This window comes from Arachis hypogaea, chromosome 14, assembly GCF_003086295.3.
Source record: "Arachis hypogaea cultivar Tifrunner chromosome 14, arahy.Tifrunner.gnm2.J5K5, whole genome shotgun sequence".
In the NCBI taxonomy this organism is placed as follows: domain Eukaryota; kingdom Viridiplantae; phylum Streptophyta; class Magnoliopsida; order Fabales; family Fabaceae; genus Arachis; species Arachis hypogaea.
In genome coordinates, this window is record NC_092049.1 from 59,816,029 (window position 1) to 59,838,840 (window position 22,812).

The window sequence follows — 22,812 nt, forward strand, 5'->3', positions numbered from 1 at the left end:
CAGTGGGACATTTCTTTAGCATCCTCCTATACCTTCCCTAAGCATCATAAAGATTTTCATTATCTCCTTGTTTGAAGCCCTAGATGTCCAGCCTCAGCTGGGTCATCTTTCTTGGAGGAAAGTATTGATTTAAAAACTTGTCTACTAACTGTGTCCAAGTTTTCAAGCTAGATCTGGGTTGGTTATCCAACCACCTCTTTGCTTGGTCCTTTACAGCAAAAGGAAAAAATAATAGTCTGTAGACATCTGGGTCTACTCCCTCATGGTGTACTATGTCAGCAATCTTTAAGAAATCTGCTAAGAATTCTGTAGGTTCTTCCTGTGGAAGTCCAGAAAACTGGCAGGTTTGCTACATTATGGTAATAAGTTGAGGGTTTAGTTCAAAGCTACTTGCTCTGATATCAGGTATGCTAATACTTCTTCCATAGAAGTCAGCAGTGGGGTTTGTATAAGACCCCAGAGTTCTTCTGAACTCTTTATTCCCATTTTGGTTCATGATGAAGAAAGGTAGAAGAAAAGAAAGAAGAAAGAAAGGTAGAAAATGTAGAAGAAGAAATAGAAATAGAAAAGAGAAGAATTAAAAATATTTTTGTTTTTATTTTATTTATTTATTATTTTCAAAAATTAAGGTTAATAATTTAAAAAGAATTGAAAATTAGTTAGTGAATTTCCGAAAATAAAAGAGAGAGAAGAAGAAGAAATTTTTGAAAATTAAGATAGAAGAGTTAGTTATGAAGTTTTGAAAAAGAGAAGAGAGAAGATAAGTAATTAATTAAGAAAAGATTTGAATTTAAAATAAGATAAGAGATAAGGTAAGAAAAGATTTGAATTTAAAAATTTGAAATTAGAAAATATAAGAAAAGAAATTAAAAAGATTTGAAAAAAAGTAAATTTTAAAATTGAGATTAAAAAGAAAAGATAAAAGTTTGAAAAGATTTGAAAAGGATAAGATTTGAAATTTGATTTTTGAAAACTATTTGATTTTAAAGTTTGAAATTTGAAAGTCGAATTTTTAAATTTTGAAAATTGAATTTTGAAATAAGATAAGATAAAATTTTTGAATTTTGAATGTTGATGAAAGATAAAAATTTGATTTTGAAAAAGATAAGATTTTTGAAAAGATATGATTTTTAAAAGATTTGAATTTTGATTTTTAAAACTAAGATAAGATAAGATAAAAATTTTGAAATTAAAATCTGAATTTTTATTGTGAATTTTCGAAAATTTGATTAAATTAAAGATAGAAAAGATATTTTTTGATTTTTTGATTTAATGAGGAGAGAGAAAAACAAGTAAAAGACAACTTAAAATTTTTAGATCTAATGCTCCTTATTTTCGAAAATTTTGGAGGGAAACACAAAGAAACACCAAACTTAAAAATATTAAGATCAAAACACAAAGAAGACTCAAGAAAACTTTGAAGACTAACAAGAACACAAAGAACAAAACGCAAGAAATTTAAAGAACACAAGAACACATAAAGAATACCAAACTTAAAATTTTTAGAGAACTAAATACAAATTTTTGAAAATTAAAAGAAAAATAACAAGAAGACACTAAACTTAAAGATTTGACACAAGATTTAAACAAAGAAATTGTTTTTGAAAAATTTTTGAAAGAAAGATACCAAAAAATCGAAAATTGCAATAAGAATAAAAACAAAGACTCTAAATTTTGAAAATTTAACCAAGAATATAAACAAAAAGACTCAAACCAAAAACAAAGATTAATAAAAGAAAAGAAAAATATTTTTAAAAAAGTTTTTAAATTTTTCGAAAACAAAGAAGAGAAAAATAAAAATAAAAGACTCAGTTAAAAGACTCAATTAAAAATGATCAAGAAATAAAGTACCTGATCTAAGGAGCAAGAAAATCCGTCGATTTGTCCAAACTTGAACAATCCCCGGCAACGGTGCCAAAAATTTGGTGCACGAATCCCCACACCTTCGTACAATTGTACCAGTAAGTGCACTGGGTCATCTAAGTAATACCTGAGCGAGTCAGGGTCAATCCCACGAGGATTGTGGTTTGAAGCAAGCTATGGTTATCTTGCTAGTCTTAGTCAGGCGAATCAGAAGGTTTATGTTTAGATGCAGCTTGATTGTGAATTTGAAAGGAATCAGTAATAGGGATATATTGAAGGATTGGAATTGCTTTGCCTTTCTGAATTAACCCTGGTATTGCTATCTTTTTTTATTGTGAGTGATTTCTTCAATGACAGGCTGTATGTGATTGACGCCATGGGCCATGGTCATTAATCTCCTCTGCTTTCAGATCAAACGCCATTGGCCGTGGTCATCCAATCTGATGGAGGGTGAAGCTCTAGCAGTTCATTCTCCTGGCAATCCTACTCAAAATGCCACAGACAAGGTCGAATCTTCCAGATCAGAGAATGCTGCTTCTTTGGATTCTAGCCTATACCACGGAAAGCCTAATATCCCCGAAAATTGGCTGAACTGGTATCTCGAGAAGTCCCCAACGAAGTTGCAGATTAGCCATTTGAGAGATGTATAAACAAAGCTGTTGGTTCGTGCTTTCCAGTCACGTATTCACACGAACCCAAGTAGACGCGAGTGTTTGTCAGGCACATTCATCCACTACAAGAAAAAAGGCCTATCGGCACCCTTTTTTCTTGCCACGCTTTAAAAGCGTGCCCAAAAGTGGTCTATGGACACGCTTTTGCGAGAATGGCCAATTATTTGTGATTTGGCCACGCTTTTTTTTGCCACGCTTGAAAAGCGTGGCCATAGAAGACAACTGGCACGCTTTTTCAAGGGTGGCCACTTATTTAAAATTTGGCCACGCTTTCTTACTGCCACGCTTAAAAAGCGTACTCATAGAGAGAAATCGGCACGCTTTTACGAGAGTGGCCACTGATTTGATATTTCGCCACGCTTTGTTTTTGCCATGCTTAAAAAGCGTGGCCATAGAAAGAAACCGGTACACTTAAAAAGCGTGGCTATTCCTTGTGTATTTTGGCACCGTAAAAAAACGTGCCAATAGAATTCCCTCCTCAAAAATTTAGTTTCCCACCTATTTTTCCCACACTTAACCTTTTTTTTCTAAGTTATCAAATTTTACTACCCAACAACACACACTACTAACTTACACACTAACTAAAACAATGAAACCCTAAAAATTAATCTTCTCGCTCGAACCCTCTCAAACCCTAAAAGCTAAGGCGCCGCCAGCTTCATCATCGCGATCGGACCCAGCCCTGGTCGCCTGTCTCTGTCGCGGTGCTGCTCACCTCATCTTCTCGAACCCAGCCCTGGTCGTGGTGCTCCGCGCCTGTCTCTATCGCGGTGCTGCTCACCTCATCTTCTCGAACCCAGCCCTGGTCGTGGGGCTCTTCGCCTCTCTCTGTCGCAGTGCTCGTCGCCTCATCTTCTCGAACCCAGCCCTGGTCGTGGTCCTGCTCGCTTCTCTTTGTCGCGGTTCTGCTCAGCCTCATCTTCTCAAACCCAGCCCTGGTCGTGGTGCTGCTCGCCTCTCTCTGTGTCGCAATTCTGCTCAGCCTCATCTTCTCCAACCCAGCCCTGGTCGTGGTGCTGCTCGCCTCTCTCTGTGTCGCGGTTCTGCTCGCCTCTCATCCTGCATCTGGCATCAAGGTTTGTTTTTTCTAGCTTTATCGATTTTGTTTACTTGCGATTATACTTGGTGCGTTCTTTCAATGTTAATTCTCTGCTTATTATTCCATTGCGGATCATTTTCTATTACTTTCTGGATGGTGATTGGTCATTGGTGCTGCATTATTGCTTTTACTTTAGGAGTTTAGAATTGTATGGAAAAGAAAACTGCTCTTACATCTACCTGAGATAGTAATTTTGATTTTCAAACTTAAACATCTCTGGAAAGCATTTGGCATTTAACCTGTTCATGATGAGTATAGCTTTTCTCATAGGAGCAATGATGAGCATGGTGGTTTTCTGTTCTTCATGCCTGATATCCTACTTTAATTTGATCTTTCCTGTAATAAATTTTAAGGCAAAAATGCACATTTTTATTGGGGTGTTTGAAGGGTATTTTTTGCTTGTATTGTTATATAGAACAAAGAAGATACATTACAATTCTGAGATAAATTGAAGCTCCTAAGTATGCACTATGGATCTATTGATTTTTTTTATTTTTGTTAACAAATACACATATCATGTCATGTGCTTACTAAATTCTAACTGTGAATTCTAACTCTTTTCTCTCTCTTTTCTTCTACAGTATCCTCCTTGTTACAAGGACATCAGTTTCTTGATCAATGAATCATTTACTGAAAACAATCTGTGTGAACTTGTTAGAGGAATTGATGGGGATCTTGTAGAAGAGGTAATTCTTTGAAAGTTCTAGTAAACCTTTTCTCTTGCATTTAAATGTATGTGAATTATCAATGTTTCTGTTTCCTGAATGTTTAATGGATTGAAAATGTATCTGGGCTGATCTGATCTGAGATTGAAAATTGGGGTTATGAAGAGATCTTGTGCAAAGCAAATTAAATATTGTGTTAAGATGAGCTCTGAAACATCTTAACATTTAATTAGAGGATTTAAATTGACTGAATACAGGTTATGAAAACTATGAATACAGGTTATGAAAACTCAAACAATGCTTTATTATATGACTATGGAGGATTTAAATTTTATGGTATGTGGTATTTATATTTTACTTTTTTTGCAGACTGACACAGAGTGTTGTTAGAAGCTATTGGGTATATCAGATTCCTTCAGAGTCAAATTGAGGTCATTTATGGTCCTTCAATTCTCACATATTTGTACCATACATACACATTCCTTTACTAATAATCAGTTTTCCCAAACAACTACTAGGGGTGCACAGACCCGGACTGGCCCCGAAGGAATTTGGGCCGCGAAGACCCGGACCCGAAGTGACCCGAAGTGGACCCGGGAAAAAAAATGAAATCAGAAAGGGAAGTGAAGCCGGGACCGGGCCATGGCTCGGGTCACCCGGACCCAGCCCGGTGGCCCGGCCATATACACGTTACACACACACACAAACTCGTTACAGCCTTACAGTACAGGTTTGAGGTTTCTAATTAGGGGCTAGGGCAACACAGAACACGCATCGCATTCACTGCCTCGTGCCTCCTTCAGCAGCTCAGCGCCTCAGCCCTCGCCCCTCAGCCATTGAGGCTCACCCCACACCCCAAGTCCCCACTCCGGCACTCCCCACGCCCCACTCCGGCTCTGGCAGTCGCCACTCCCACGGCGCAGGCCAATCCGGTGACCTTGACCTCATCTTCTCTCCCCACGGCCTACTCCGAGTTTCGTGGCACACACCACGCATCACCGACTCCTCCCTTTCTCATCTCTTCACAACCCTCTGTGTTCACCCCAGTCACCGCCGAAGCTCTTCGTTCGACGGACGATAGTGACGATGTACGGTGCTGCCCTGCTTCTCGGCGACGTTGCTCTGCTCTGCTCTGCTAGTCCTGCTCCCTCTGTTCTGCTCTCTTCTCCAGTCTTCTTTTCAGGTCTTCTGCTCAGGTAAGTAATTAATTTTATTATGTCATTAATATTCTGATTAAGGATTAGGGTTTTTGATAAATAGAATTTGTGAATTTTGGTTGTAGGTGTTGATTTTCATTATTAGAACTCTGATTAGGTGTGGCTGTTGATGTGTGTTTAGCTTATTTTTTGTTCTGATTCACTGTTTACTACTGATTTCTGGGTTTACTAATTCTTTACTGAGTAGGTATGGATTTACTGATTCTTTACTGATTAGGTGTGGGTGTTGATGTGTGTTAAATGATTTGTTTAGCTGATTAGTTACTGATTATCTTGTTCAGTTGTTCTTATATGACAAGTTAAGCTGAACTATATTGTACAGGTACATTGGACCATAACATTTATCAGAGCGAAGGTTCACCTGCACCAGAAGATCCAGAGACAGCCAAGAAAGTAAAATTGCTGAATGAGAGTATGAAGCAAAGCTTGGTTTAAGGTAATCCAGCACTAACCATTTTGGTATTTTGCGCAATGAAGCTGCACACACGCATTCACATGTTCATATTTTGAGAGTATGAAGCAAAGCTTGGTTTAAGATGTTTGGCATTGTTTGGCCATTTGTGACTCTTTCAAGTTGCATCATCCCCTGCCTACAGGACAAAGAGGGATTGTTAGTGTAATATGGTGAAGAGAAAGATTGGATATTGTATAATCCTTATTCTGCCTTCTAGTATTTGTTTGGTTGATGATTAATTGTATGTAAGCATCTTTTTTTTTTTCTTTATTGTATGATCATTTTTGTTTGTTTGGTTGATTGCTTGATCATTACTTGTATGTAAGCCATTTTATATGTTGAACTTGGTCTTTGCCCTCTAATTCAGGAGATTTAACCATACCTTTAACTCCCATGCTAGGGAGATTATTACAAAGTAATCACGATTTATTAGTTGCATTTTAATAATTGGTGGCTATTTGATCTTCTTGTGTTACATTAAATGACTAAATATTACAATCTCAATCCCTTCTATCCAGATACAATGATTAGATTAAGGATGTAATGAAAAGTGATAGTAGATAAAAAGCAGGAACGTAGTGAATAATATAAAAAGGAAAGAATCTGTTAGTGACATTGGTGACACCCATTTGTGCTAACACAAGAAATGCTCATCAATTCCTTACAAGAATCTGTTATGATAATTAGTTACTGATTTTGTACTGATTTCTAAATTTTTACTTGTGTTTACTGTATATTTACTGATTTGTTTTTTCATGTTTTATTATAAGATTTCTATCTTTCTGATTTGCTGATTATTGTTGAATTTGTTCTTGATTTTGTTTGTTTAGGTAACGAACAATGGGAGGAGGAGATAATTGCATTCCTTCAGAAATTATGGAGGAGAATAAAACAATGGAAATTGAAGCTGAAAATGTTGTTCCTGCTATTGATGCTGCCACAACTCCTGCTGAACCAGAAGCTAATGAAGAAAATTCTGATGAAAAAATGGAGAATCCAGAAGCTGCTCGAACAAGGGGAAAGAAATCGTATGTTTGGCAACATTTTACTCAACTTCCGTTAACTGAGACAAAGGGACTGCACCAAGCTAAATGTAATCATTACCAGAAAAAATACGGTTGTCATCCTACTAAACATGGCACAAATTCTCTAAATAAGCATTTAAAGAGTGCTCATAAGTGGATATTTACTAAAGCAGGGAAGAAGGGTACACTTCATGGGTACATGCCCAAAATTGAAGAAGAGGATCTATGCAATGCTTTTAAGGGTTATTGACTTGAAAAGACATAATTTTGAAAATTTTTGAATTTTTAATGATGAGAGAGAAAAACAACAGAATGAAACTAAACATGGAAAATCAAGATCAAAACAAATAATGCATGCAAGACACCAAACTTAGAAGTTTGTATACTAGGGACAATAACAATGTGAAAATGCATATGAAAAACAACAAAAGACACCAAACAGGAGAATTTAAAGATCAGAGCAAAGAAAATCATCAAGAACAACTTGAAGATCAACAAAGAACATAATGCATAAAATTTCGAAAAATGCAAGAAAAAGAAAGACATGCAATTGACACCAAACTTAAAATTTGACACTAGACTCAAACAAAAAAATTTTTTGGTTTTTATGATTTTATAAATTTTTTTGTATTTTTTTCGAAAATTATTTGGAAAAAGAAAATAAGGAATTCAAAATTCTTAATGAGAATTCCAAGAATCATGCAATATTAGTCTAAAACTCCGGTCCAGGAATTAGACATGGCTTACTAGCCAGCCAAGCTTTCAGTGAAAGCTTCGGTCCAAAACACTAGACATGGCCAATGGCCAGCCAATCTTTAGCAGATCATTACATTCAACATAAAGATTGATAGATATCAACAAGCTCTTGTGATGATAAGTTGAAACCTCGGTCCAAAGGATTAGACATGGCTTCACAGCCAGCCAGACTTCAACAGATCATCATGAAACTCTAGAGTTCATTCTTAAAAATTCTGAAAAAAAAGTTTTCGAAAATAAAATAAAAAAATGAAAGCTTAAAATAAAATAAAATTACCTAATCTGAGCAACAAGATGAACCGTCAGTTGTCCAAACTCGAACAATCCCCGGCAACGGCGCCAAAAACTTGGTACACGAAATCGTGATCGCACACTTTTCACACAACTCCGTGCAGCTGACCAGCAAGTGTACTGGGTCGTCCAAGTAATACCTTACGAGAGTAAGGGTCGATCCCACGGAGATTGTCGGCTTGAAGCAAGCTATGGTCATCCTTGTAAATCTCAGTTAGGCAGATTCAAATGGTATTGAGGTTTTGATGAGTAAAATATAATTAAAACATAAAATAAAGATAGAAGTACTTATGTAATTCATTGGTAGGATTTCAGAAAAGCGTATGGAGATGCTTATTACTTCTGAACCTCTGCTTTCCTATTGCTTTCATCCAATCATGCGTACTCCCTTCCATGGCAAGCTGTATGTTGGGGGATCACCGTTGTCAATGGCTACCGTCTGTCCTCTCAGTGAAAATGGTCCAAATGCGCTGTCACCGCACGACCAATCATCTGTCGGTTCTCACTCATGTTGGAATAGGATCCATTGATCCTTTTACATCTGTCAATACGCCTAACACTCGCGAGTTTGAAGCTCGTCACAGTCATCCCATCCCAGATCCTACTCGGAATACCACAGACAAGGTTTAGACTTTCCGGATCTCAAGAATGCTGCCAATTTATTCTAGCTTATTGATGGGAAAATTTGTTGAAAAACGAATTCCAAACACACAAATCTAACCGGCAAGTATACCGGGTCGCATCAACTAATAATAACTCACGTGAGTGAGGTCGATCCCACAGGGATTGAAGGATTGAGCAATTTTAGTTTTTGTGGTTGATTTAGCCAAGCGAATCAAGTATTGGTTGAGTGATTTGTAATTAACTGAAATTTAAATTGCATGAAAATTAAAGGGAGAGGGATAATTGCAATAAAGTAAAGAGAACAGAAAATAAAAGTGCTGAATCTTAAAGAACAAGAAATTAAATGGCAGAACTTAGAACGCAAGAAATGTAAATTGCAGAATCTTAAAGTGCAAGAAATGTAAATGGCTTGAATTATAACGGGAATTGGGAATTGGATTTGCATAAATCAGACAAGGAAAAGTAAATTGCGATAAACAGAAAAGTAGAAAAGGAATTAAAATGAAACAGATCTCAACTGGTAATGTAAATAAACTTGGAGACGCATTCAACAGAGAAATTAAAATGAAAACTCCAGATCTCAGGACCCAAGAGACTAGATAACCAAGTCTAGATCTCAATGCCTTCGTAGATCCAAATTCGGAATTCAATTGCAAGAAAAGTAAAGATCAAGCAGTAGAAGAAAGGAATTCAAATATTGATTTCTCAAAAAGTGCAGTAAATAAAATAGAGAGATCTCAGGATGGGATTGAAACAGAATTCCTTCAATTCTCCAACACCCAAGATTCAAACAAAGTGTAAATGAAATTGAAATTAAGAAAACTAAGAGAAAGAGAATTCAATTCTCCTTCCCCAAGACTTAGAATCTCCAAATAACTCCTAACCAAAAGCTCTCCCAAAATCACTCAGCAAAACTAAAATGGAAAAAGCTCCTCAAAAACTTAAATTCTAAGCTATTTATACACTCTCTTCAAATGATCTTCAAGCCTTGAATTGGGCCTTTGCTCTTGATGGAATTGGGTTGACAAAAGCCTTTGTTGATTGCTCTTGGAGTTGGAGAGAAACCCACTTGTGAACCGGGCCATGAACTATTAAAGCTTGAGTCAAAGTTTGAGGCAAACTTTGACTCAAGCTTTTCATATCAGCTTGCCTTCCATGCTGTCATCCACGTTTGAGCCAAAGTTTGAGGTCAAACTTTGAGCCAAACGTGGATCCTCCCTTGCATGCCTCTTGGCCAACGTTTGCCTAAAAGCTTGAGGCAAACGTTGGCGCAAGCTTTTGCTCCCTGGGTGTGTTTGTTGTGGCGCCAACGTTTGCCTAAAAGCTTGAGGTCAAACGTTGGCACAAGCTTTTGCTCCCTGGGTGTGCTTGTTGTGGCGCCAACGTTTGCCTAAAAGCTTGAGGTCAAACGTTGGCGCAAGCTTTTGCTCCCTCCAGGGTGTAGTCAAGCTCCTCCTAAAGTTTGAGCTAAAGTTTGAGGCAAGCTTTGGCTCAAGCTTTTTGTTCTCTCTTGCTCTTTGCCATTCCTTCTTTCTTCAACCTTCTTCAAAGCTCTTTTCACCTATCATCAATCAATCAAAGACATCAAAGCTATGCTCAAAATCATGAGATTGTTATTCTTTCATAATATATGACAATTATAACACAAAATCTCATGAAAATGTATTAATTTATCCATGGTTGATTGAATCAAAGGAAACATGAAATTCTACCCAATTGGCTTACTTATGGCTCAAGAAAATGCATAAAATCTATTGAAAACAAAAGAAGAAGACTAGTGAAACTAGGCTAAGATGACTTGTCATCACTTATACCACGAAGACTCTTATCTCGAGGCTAAGAGATATGCATTCAAGCTTGTTTTCATGTAGAACGGAAGTGGTTGTCAAGCACGCGTTCATAGGTGAGAATAGTGATGAGTGTCATATAATCATCACATTCATCATGTTTTTGTGTGTGAATGAATATCTTAGAACAAGAATAAGCTTGAATTGGATAGAAAAACAGTAGTAATTGCATTAATTCATGAAGAACAACAGAGCTCCACACCTTAATCTATGGGGTGTAGAAACTCCACCGTGGAAAATAAATAAGTGATAATGGTGTTCATTGGCTTCGGCCCCAGAGGGGAAACCAGAATAACCAAGACTCTCAAATACAATAGTAAAAGGTCCTATTTATAATAAACTAGTAACCTAGGATTTACAAAAATGAGTAAATGATGCAGAAATCCACTTCCGGGCCCACTTGGTGTGTGCTTAAACTGAGCATTGAAGCTTTCACATGTAGAGACTTTTCTTGGAGTTAAACGCCAGCTCTGGTGCCAGTTTGGGCGTTTAACTCCAGCTTTAATGCTAAACGCCAGAATATGGTAGAAAGTTGGCGTTTAAACGCCAGTTTGCGTTATCAAAACTCGAGCAAAGTCTGCACTATTATATATTGCTGGAAAGCCCAGAATGTGTACTTTCCAACGCAATTAAGAGCGCGCCAATTGGGCTTCTGTAGCTCGAGAAAATCTATTTCGAGTGCAGGAGGGTCAGAATCCAACAGCATCTGCAGTCCTTTTTCAGCCTCTGAATCAGATTTTTGCTCAAGTCACTCAATTTCGGCTAGAAAATACCTGAAATCATAGAAAAATACACAAACTCATAGTAAAGTCCAGAAATGTGATTTTTTCATAAAAACTAATAAAAATATACTAAAAACTAACTAAAATATACTGAAAACTATGTAAAAACAGTGCGAAAAAGCGTATAAATTATCCGATCATCACTATTGTATCTGTTTTTGTCTGAGATATTTTTGTTATGCCCTAGTTGTTTATTTAGTAATCCCTCTCTTTTTTTCTTTGCTGTAGGGCTGGTTGACCATGTCTTCTCGAAAAAATATTGTCGAGACATCTTTCAAGGTCCCTGAGGGTATGTCTGACTGGCTGGACTCCCTCGTCCTGATGTGTGTTTCCGTAGTTAATTCTGAGTTCTGTGCAGAGCTTAGAAAACATCACCAATCTGTAGTAGTAGGGATCAGGAGAAAAACTATGAATTGGTAACGCCTGACTCCGATGAAAGGGTTTGCTTTCCTGCTCTGACCTATGGGGAATGCCCTTTCTTTTATGCTTACGACTACTTTTTCAGCCAAATGAACATCACCCTTCCTTTTACATCCTTTGAGACCGACTTTTTGTGGTCGTGTAATGTAGCCCCATCCCAGCTCCATCCGAACTCCTGGGGCTTTATCAAGATCTTTCAGTTTCTTTGCCAAGGGTTGGATGTCAAACCTTCTCAAACTCTCTTTCTTTATCTTTTTGTTTTGACTAAGCCCGGGATCTCTTCAAAAAAGAAAGCTTCTTAGATTTTTTTTCGGTCTGCTCAAGGACATAAAGTGTTTGCTATGTATGATGAGTCCTTTAGGGACTTTAAGAATTACTTTTTTAAGGTCCGAGCTGTTGAGGGAGCTCGACCAATTTTCTTAGAGTCGAATAATGAACCTGCCTTCCCCTTGTGTTGGCAAAAGAATGTTGTCGTGTCTCGATACTCGTGGGAGATGCTTAATGAGGTCGAGCAGGCTTTTATGACTGTGTTGGAAGATATTTGGGGGCAACTTCCCCATCTCGATACAAAGAAATTTTTGGGGGACCCCTCTCTTATCCGAGCTGAGTGGTAGTGACCGACTTCTTTTACTTTGTTTTATTTGCTTTTGTTTCTTTCCTTCCAGTTTGTAACCTATTTTTTGGTCGACTTATTTTTTCAGAGATGGCAAAGACCAATGATTCCATGAAAGCCTTTAAGAAGGCGAGGAAGGCCACCGCCACCCAGAACATCTCGGCTAAAGCTGCAGGGGAAGGATCTTCTCAAGTTCCTCTTAAAAAGCCGATCTTGAGCTCTACTAGGCCGAAGAGGATGATTCCAACTCCTCAGGTCCATTTGGATGATCCTCCCCCGACTTCTGCTGCTACTTCTTCTACTGTTGGCCCTCCTCCAAAAAAAAGAGGACTGTTGAGCCCTTCAATTTGGATGCCCTTGACTTTGATGCCGTTGGGTTTGTTGATCAGCAGATTGCTCCTTACAGTGTTGTTCCTACTGACGATGTCTCTCTTCTTCGTCATTGGGACTTTATTACTCGGAGCAGTATTAAGATGGCGCATATGGGGGCGGCTTTATATCAAACTGCCCAGGATCTTCCCATTCATGCAACAAAGGCTTTTATGGAGGAGGCTAAATCAGAGTTCGACAGAATCAAGGGGTTGAAGGAGGAGCTTGAGGTGAAGGTGGCGAAGCTGGAAAAAGAGTTGGAGGGTGAGAAGACTCAGGCTACTGCTGCGGTGGCTTCTGCGAACTTGGCTGAGGAGATGGCATTGAAGCATAATGAGAGCTATGTCCTAACTTATTGGGAGATGATAGAGCTCAGGGAAAGGTTGAAATCTGCCGAGGCCGACTATACTGAGCTCCAGGGTCATCTTGTAGGTAGCGTAAATGCTGCTTATGAGAATTTGAAGGCTCAGGTTCGAGTTCTTGCGCCCAAGCTCGACCTTACCCTATTCAGCTTGGACAATACTATAGTGGATGGTAAGATTGTCCCTGATGGCTCGGATGATGATGATATAGATGTAGACCCTCCTCCTGTGCCATCTGCCAAAGCCTCTGTTGCCCTACCTTCTTCAATTCCAGCAGTTGAGGTTGGCCAACCCGAGTCCGACCCTGATGTCCAGATCCTGAATCGGGATGATGGGACTGTAGATGCGATACCCCTTCAGACTCGTCCTCCTTACCCCGAGATACCGCTACTGGGGAGTCTTTGGATCCTTTATAATTTTTTCTTTGATGTATTTGTGTATAGCCCGGTCTGTGGGCTTTTGAACTCTATATTTTTGTAACTTGTGATCTTGACTTGGGTATTTTGGTTGCTTTTCTATAGCAACTCTATGTAGAAAAACAAAGTAGCTTCTTGAGCTTTTTGAGGTCGACTCTTGGGTGGCCTCTTGAGCCTTTTATCATAGTAGCTTTGCTCCTTTGCGATATGCTTGTCTGCAGTGTTGTTTAGAATTTTCAGGAATCCTTAGAATGTTGGACTCTTGTTGTCCGACCTCTTTCGATGACTTTTACTTTCTGTATTAGTTGAAACAAAGTTTCTGAGGTTAGTTCTTTTCGACTTATTCTTTCTCAGTGCTCCCATAGACTACTTGTTTGGTGGGGTCGTGGCTTTCTGTAGGTTGAGTTGTGTCCCATTTAGCACACGCCTCCTGTCGTGTTGAATCTTTTTGCTGAGTCCTTCGAGTTATTTTAGTAATCCATCTTATTTGGACCTTGTTAGGTCTCTTTTAATGGATGACTTTTTATAACTTTGTAGCTTTTTAGGCCGACTTCATCATGTCGGTCCTTTATTTTTAGTAGTCCATCTTATTTGGACCTTTTCAGGTCTCTTTTTATGGATTACTTCCTTATAACTTATTGTAGTATTGTCGGGCCAACTTCATCACGTCGGTCCCTTCTAAGTTATTTCTAGTAATCCATTTTATTTGGACCTTGTTAGGTCTCTTTTTATGGATTACTTTTTATAACTTTTTGTAGTTTTGTTGGACCGACTTTATCATGTCGGTCCCTTCTAAGTTATTTCTAGTACTCCATTTTCAGGGCTGGCCAAGCCTCTTTTTTATGGGTTACTTTTTATAACTTTTCGTCGCTTTGATATGGTCCGACTTCTTTTAAGTCGGTCCATTCTAAGTTATTTCTAGCAATCCATTTTTTGTTTCAGACCTCGTCATGTCTATATTCATGGATCGCTTTTTATAACTTCTTGCATTATTCTATTTTTATCACTTTTCATCTTGCCGATTTTAATCTTCGCTTGACATTTGATGAATTCGATTTTCATCTTTGCCGGCTTTATCATGATCGAGCAGTGAGTTTTGGTTTTCACTTTTGCCGATCTGTAGCTTTATAATCGGGTGATGAATTCTTGCATTTCAGATTAATGCGTCTTGATAAAGAGGATTTATAGAAAATTTGTAAAAACTTTATTCAAAATAGAAAATATGCAAATATATACATGTGGGTGCTTTTATCCTTCTAAGTCAGGTAGTTCATAGATCTTGGTTCGGCGCCTCGTTAAAAAACCTTTTCAGGAAAAAGAGTGCACCTTTTCCTAAGATCTTTATTACCTCCTAACTATAATACCTTCTTAGGTTGCAGGCGTGCCATGACCTTGGCAGCTCTCGTCCCTCGAGTTCGGACAGGCTGTAGTAGCCCTTTCTGAGTACTTCTATGGCTCGGTAGGGTCCCTTCCAGTTTGCCGCGAGTTTTTCCTCTCCAGGTCGACTTGTTCCGATATCATTTCGGATTAGGATGAGGTCGTTGTTGGCAAAAATTCACTGTACTACCTTTTGATTGTATCTTAAGGCCATTCGACGTTTTAGCGGCGCCTCCCTGATCTAAGCTCTTTCCCGTATTTCTGAAAGTAAGTTGAGCTCTTCTTTTTGAAGTTGGGAGTTGGACTCTTCACTGTAGAAGATCATTCTGGGGGACCCTTCTTCAACTTCTAATGAGATCATTGCCTCCATTCCATAAGCTAGTCGGAAGGGTGACTCCCCTATCGTGGAGTGTGGAGTTGTCCGATATGCCCATAGGACTTGGGGGAGCTCTTCAGCCCAGGCTCCCTTTGCATCCTGTAATCTCTGTTTTAGCCCGGATAATATAACTTTATTGGCGGCTTCTGCCTGTCCATTGGCCTAGGGGTATTCTACGGACATGAATTGGTGCCTTATTTTTAAGTCGGCCACCAATTTTGAGTGCCATTGTCTGTGGTAATGGATTATGGAACCCAAAACCTTGTGACAATGTTTCTATATAGGAATTTTCGACTTCTTTGAGTAGTGGCGTTAGCTAGGGGCTCTGCCTCAATCCACTTTGTGAAATAATCTACCACAACGATGAGGAACTTGACCTGTCCTGATCCTTGGGGGAAGGGCCCAAGGAGGTTGAGTCCCTATTTTGCGAATGGCCAGGATGAGGTTACGCTGATAAGTTCTTCTGGTGGGGCGATCTGGAAATTAGCATGTTTCTGACATGGTGGACATGTCTTTACGAACTCTGTTGCTTCCTTTTATAAAGTTGGCCAATAGAATCCAGCTCAGAGTACTTTTTTGGTGAGAGCTTGTGCTCCGAGATGGTTGCCACAGATGCCACTGTGTATTTCTTCTAAAACTTCCTTTGTGTTGGAAGTCGGCACACATTTTAACAGTGGTGTTGAAATCTCTCTCTTGTATAGAGTATTGTTTTTGATGGTGTAGTATTGTGCCTCCCGTTTTAACCTCTTTGCCTCCTTCTTATCTGCAGGGAGTATTTTTGTTTTGAGGTAGTTAATTATGGGAGTCATCCATCCTTGATCCAGACCGGTTATGGCTAGGACCTTTTCTTCTTCCGAAATTGACGGGTTCTGTAGTATCTCCTGAATGAGGCTTCTATTGTTGCCCCCTGGTTTGGCGGACCTCATATTCCCCGAGTTGTCCGAGTTGTTCCTTGGTTTTATCCAAGTACTTTTTCATGGTCGGATCCTTGGCTTGATAGCTTCCTGCTATTTGTGAGGTGACTACTTGTGAGTCATTGAAGATGATAAGTTTTTGAGCTCCGACCTCCTTAGCCAACTTCAAACCGGATAGTAATGCCTCATATTCGGCTTGGTTGTTTGAAGCAGAGAACCTGAATTTGAAGGAAAGTTCGATTTAGGTTCCCTAGTTGCTTTCTATTATCACACCTGTGCCACTTCCGGTTTTGTTCGAGGAGCCGTCTATGTAGAGATTCCATTCTGTGGGGATTTTTGGAGTGTTAATAAACTCTGCAATAAAGTTGGCCAGATACTGTGATTTGATGGCGGTCCGAGCTTCATATTGAAGGTCGAATTCGGATAACTCGACTACCCACTGTAAGATTCTTCCTGCTAAATCTGTTTTCTGCAAAATGCCTTTTATGGGCTGGTTGGTCCGAACTTTGATGATGTGGGCTTGGAAATATGGGCGTAGTCGTCGAGATGTTAGTATGAGAGCATAGGCGAATTTTTCTATTTTTGGGAGTTCAGTTTGGACCCTTGTAGTGCTTTACTGATGAAGTATATAAGTTGTTGTCCACTTTTGTCCTCTCTGACCAGTGCTGAAGCTACTGCCCGATTTCCTACTACGAGGTACAATACAAGTGGTTCTCCTTCCCGTGGCCGAGTTAGAATAGGTGGTTGTCCCAGGAACCTTTTAAAATCCTGGAAAGCTTGTTCGTACTCCGTTGTCCATTCAAACCTTTTTCCCTTCCTTAGAGTGGGGTAGAAGGGGAGAGATCTTATTGATGATCCGGCTAGGAATCTGGACAAGGCCGCCAATCTTCCATTGAGTTGTTGTACCTCTTTGACACAGGTCAAACTCTTTATGTCGAGTATATCCCAGCATTTATCCAGATTTGCCTCGATTCCTCTTTGTGTGAGCATGAAACCTAAGAATTTGCCAGCTTCTACTCCGAAGGTGCATTTTCCAGGGTTAAGTCGCATGCCATGCCTTTGAATACTTGGGTGAGGTCGGATAGTAATGATTCCTTGCTTTGTGTCTTTACTAACATGTCGTCCACGTATACTTCCATGACTTTCCCGATATGGTTTGTGAAGACTTTATTTATTAATCTTTGATAAGTGGCTCCTGCATTTTTGAGTTCGAATGGCATGACGACGTAGTAGTAGTTTGCTTTTGAGGTTAAGAATGAGGTTTTTTCTTGATCAGGTGGGTACATTGGGATTTGATTGTATCCCGAATAGGCGTCCATAAATGAGAGGTATTTGTATCCGGAGGAGGCATCCACCAGAGCGTCGATACTTGGGAGTGGATAAGGATCTTTTGGGCAAGCTTTGTTGAGATCGGTGTAGTCGGTGCACATCCGCCACTTCCCATTTAATTTTTTCACCAAGACGACGTTAGCTAGCCATATTGGGTACTTGACTTCCCTTATGAATCCTGCCTCCAGTAGAGCTTGTACCTGCTCTTCCAAAGTTTGGGATCGTTCTGGCCCGAGCTTTCTACGTCTCTGCTGTACTGGCCGAGATCCTGGGTATACTGCCAGCTTGTGGCACATTAGCTTGGGGTCTGTGCCCGGCATATCTACGGCCTTCCATGCAAAGAGGTCGACATTATCTCTTAAGATCTGTATGAGGGACTCCTTTACGTCTCCTTTTAGGATTGTACCAATATTGGTCGTTTTATCTGGGATATCTCCGATCTGGACTTTTTTTGTATCGCCTTCAGGTTGTGGACGAAGTTCTTCCCGCCCTCAAACTCTCCCGAGTTCGATGGTGTGGATTTCTTCTCCTTTGCCTCTAAGGTTCAGACTTTCGTTGTAACAGCGGCGCGCTGTCTTCTGGTCTGCTTTTATCATAGCAATCCCTTCTGTGGTTGGGAACTTCATGCACAGATGTGGAGTCGAGACTACCGCGCCGAGCTGATTTAGCGTTGTCCGACCTATCAGGGCATTGTAAGCTGTACTCACGTCGACCACGATGTAGCCTATGTTGAGTGTCCTTGACCGGTTTTCTTTTCCAAAGGTTGTGTGTAGTGAGATGTATCCAAGTGGTTGGATTGGAATGTCTTCTAGTCCGAATAAACTGTTTGGATATGCTCTGAGTTCTTTTTCCTCTAAGCCAAGTTTGTCGAAAGCGGTTTTGAACAATATGTTAGCCGAGCTTCCCTGGTCCACCATTGTGCGGTGGAGATTAGCGTTGGCCAATATGATAGTGATGACCATGGGATCATCATGGCCTGAGATGACGCCAGCTACGTCTTCTTTAGTGAAAGTGATAGTAGGGAGGTCGGGTGCTCCTTCTCCTCCCTCGACATGATATACTTCTTTAAGATGTCTTTTGCGAGATGATTTAGAGATTCCTCCTCCCGCAAATCCTCCGTGTATCATGTGGATATGTCTTTCCGGGGTATGAGGTGGTCGTTCAGTTCGCCCGACCTCTTCGTCCCTTCTTCTTTTTCTTAGGTCATCTATTTTGCTGGCTAAGTACTAATCTAGTCTTCCCTCTCTTACCAATTCTTCTATGACATTCTTCAAATCGAAGCACTCGTTGGTGGGATGTCCACAGATTCGATGGTATTCGCAGTATTTTGTCTGATTTCCTCCTCCTTTCTTGCTTTTAAGTGGGCGAGGTGGGGGTATCTTTTCAGTATGGCATACTTCTCGATAAACATTTACAAGAGACACCCGAAGAGGGGTGTAATTGTGGTATTTCTTGATCTTTTCTCCATGCTGATCTTCTTTTTTCTTGGACTCTTTATCCTTATCTCGGGAGGAGTAGGACAATTCAGACTTTGAGGTCTTTCCTAGTCGAGAGTTTTCCTCCATGTTGATGTATTTCTCTGCTCGTTCTTGTACTTCGTTCAGAGTTGTGGGATGTTTTTTCGATATGGAGTGACTAAAAAGTCCCTCTCGTAAGCCATTAATGAGACCTATAATGGCTGCTTCTGTTGGCAGACTTTGTATGTCCAGGCATGCTTTATTGAATCTTTCCATGTAGTTGCGAAGACTTTCCCGATCTCCTTGGTTGATCCCTAATAGGCTCAGGGCATGTTTGGTTTTGTCCTTCTGGATGGAGAATCTAGCTAGAAACTTCTTGACTAAGTCGTCAAAGCTTGAGATGGACCTAGGGGGCAGGTTGTCGAACCACTTAATTGCTGTCTTCGTCAAGGTAGTCGGGATAGCTTTGCATTGAACCGCATCTGAGGCATCGGTGAGATACATTCTACTTCTGAAATTACTGAGATGATGGCTGGGATCTGATGTACCATCGTACGGAGTCATGTCAGGAGGTTTGAAGTCTTTTGGGATTTTGGCCTTCATGATCACTTTGATGAATGGGTCTTGGTCTTTGCGGGGGCTGTCTTTGTGGCTGGATCGAGTTGTTTTAGCTTTGAGATTGGCTTCAAGCTTTAGGAGCTTGTCTTCTAATTCTTAGCGTCGCCTAGCTTCCCTTCATAGGACTCTCTCGGCTTCCCGTTGATATTCGACTTCTTTTTCGAGTTGTTTTAGTCGATCTTGAAGTGCCTCTATGACTCCCGTGCTTGGCAAATTCTTATCTTCGTTCGGTTGAGAAGTATCATCTAGTGTGACATCCGCGTTCTTATGCGGCGTTTTGTTCTCCAAATCAGAATTGTGGTCGTTGTCAAGATTGTCCGCCATGATGATGGAATGACTTCCAGGTCCCTGGCAACGGCGCTAATGTTCCGAGGGTTACCTGAAACTGTAGGTCGATCTCGGACGAGATCTTCTGTGCTGGTCGGCGCTGATGTGTCCGACTTGTGGGTGGTGGCCAGAGCTATCACGTACGACTTGTTGGACTAAGGGTGCCGTTGATCCTTCGTCACCGGAGGGTGGTGTTACCTGCAAGGGACTCCGATGCTTAAGTTAGCAAGGGTATTAAGCAGGTTTTTAGTAGAATCAGAGTATGAGTTATACCTGGGTGCTCCACTGTATTTATAATGTTGTAGAGTGATCTTTTCCTGGAGATAAGATAGTTATCTTATCTTATCTTCGAGTGGAGTTATCTTTATCTCTGTGGAAACTTCCCTTATCTCTCTAGGCTTGAGTTGCCTTTGGTTTTGGGTCGTGTTCCTCTGGTTGGGCCCTTTTCTGGGCTTTCTTGGTGACTTGGCCGAACTCTTTTAAAGAGGTCGGGTAGTTCTGACCTGAAGAGGTCGGTCGATTTATCCCGGGTCGGACAGCTCGACCCAGGGTATGAACAATTGGTAAGGTGGACTATTGTTATAATTAACATTGGCCACTGCAAGAGTATAGTCCTCTTGTATTTAGTGGCACTGATAAGTGTAATGTGCGGTGCTAGAACACAAGCCACATATCCTAAGGGGACCTTCAATTTGGTGAACTTGGGGTGGAGCTTGGATAGCTTGGACGTGGTAGAATTCCTTCTGTTCCTTGCGCATCTCCGTAAGAATAGTAATCATGTCTCCAAGTGCCTTGGCCAAAGTTAACTCGGAGTGGAATGCCTCTACCACGCCTTTGAGAGGATTGCTCCTCACCCTTACGTGCTGTGTGGCCTCGATGACATCATTAATTAAGCTCCAAGCCTCCGCAGCTATTTTGTTCTTAGAGAGGGAACCACTACTAGACGCGGTCAACAATTTCCTACCCTCCGCACAGAGACCTCCGATAAAATAACTAAAGAGCAAGTGAGTGTTCAATCCATGGTGTGGGTAGGATTCCAAGAGCCTCTTAAACCGAACCCAATACTTATACAAGGTTTCTTGGTCCTTTTGCATTATACCCGAGATCTCTTTCCGGATGTAGTCGGTCTTCTCTGGTGGAAAGAACTTGTCTAAAAACTCTCTTCTCAAGAAATCCCAATTGGTCACTACCTCATCCAGTTGGGAATAGAACCACTCTTTTGCTTTCCTTTCAAGAGAGAAGGGAAAGGCAAAGACTAAAATGGAAATCTCATCGGCCCCATGCCTTCGAGCCGTAGCACAAGAAACTTGGAAGTCTCTCAAATGTCTGATAGTGTCTTGACCCAGAAGCCCATGATATTTGGGAAATAAGTTGATCAAACTATTCTTCAACTCGAAGTTTGGATCAAGATTGGGGTACCTCGTTTGCAATGGTGGAAGGATGAGGTCTGGCGCCCCTTGTTCGTGCAAAGTAATCCTACACGGCTCCGCCATATGAGGTTCACCTGTGGAATGCGAAGATGTATTAGTGGTGCCAACAGAAGAATAAGAAGTTATGGACTCCAAGTCACTCTCGGTTCCGTCTAGTGATTCGGTAGGCTCCTCAAGGGAGGTCGAAGCACTATCCGTATAGTCCAACCATCACCTAACCTGTTGAGCATGCAACAAAGTTCTTTCAATCTCAGGGTCAAGCTCGGCTAAGCTGGAATTCGGTTGAGACCAAGTCATCAAACTTGGGAGTCATAGCTCATGTATAAGAGAAATCTAAACTAAAAACAAGGTATAGAAAGCAAGTAAACTATCTACATTATTCACATATTCACATAACCAACATCAAGGCACACATTGAAACCATTCCCCGGCAACGGCGCCATAAATTTGATGCAAGGGTTATCGTCAGTAGAGAAATTCTCAAGAATTCTCGTTGCAAGTATAGTTCTCAACCAACAATGAATCCTCAAATCAAATTTAGATTGGTTGTCACAAGTAACAAATCCCAAATAAGAATTAACCAAAGTATTTAGACTTCGGGTTGTCTCACGAGGAATGGGCAAAAGTGTGCATCAATATTGGTTAGAATTCCGGGGTTAAAAAGCATGTTCAAGCAATCTTAAAGTGCAAGTAACTAAGCTAACTACAACAAGAACTAAGCAATTGGAATTTTTGGGTTCAAATGTGAATACTAAAAAGAACTCTTGGCTAGGCATGGGAATTGGGGTCACCATCCTTGTCTAACAACCATATCTTGACAATTATGAGGAACCAAGCTCATTAAGTCTACCTCTAGAAAGCTTTAAGTACGTAATATCTACTCCTAAGCTTGAAATACATTAAATGGCTTGTTCAATCTCAACTCATAAATCCCAAACCAACTACTAATTGGCTTAGTAATGGATTGGTGTCAATGGGTATCAATTTGACCATTAAGGTTCTCAAATCACCAAATCCATTAGACCCAATGACTCAAGTTTACCCAATTCCCTTAGCCTAGGCCAAGAGTAAAAAAAAACTACTCCATAATTAAAGAGAACATTTCATCAAACACATAGTATGCATTAACAAATAACATATTCAAATTGTAAATCAATTGGAAATTACAAGCACCCATTAACAATTATCAATGAGAAGTAACTCAAACAATACTATTAATCATGGAGAATATCAATGCATCAATAGAAATTCAAGATCCATAGCTTCATGAAATGAGTAGCAAAGGAAATGATAAGAGAATTCAATTTCAACAATAGATCTAACAAAAGTAAAACTAGAGAATTCAAATTAAGTTATCCAAACTCAAATCAACAAGATCCAATTCAACAATTCAACAAGAGAAGATCAAATCAAACTAGATCTAGAGAGGGGAAAGGTTTTTCTGTCTCTAGAATACTAAAATCTCTCTAAAACTATGTGCTAAGTGTGTAATGAATGATCTCCCCCTTTC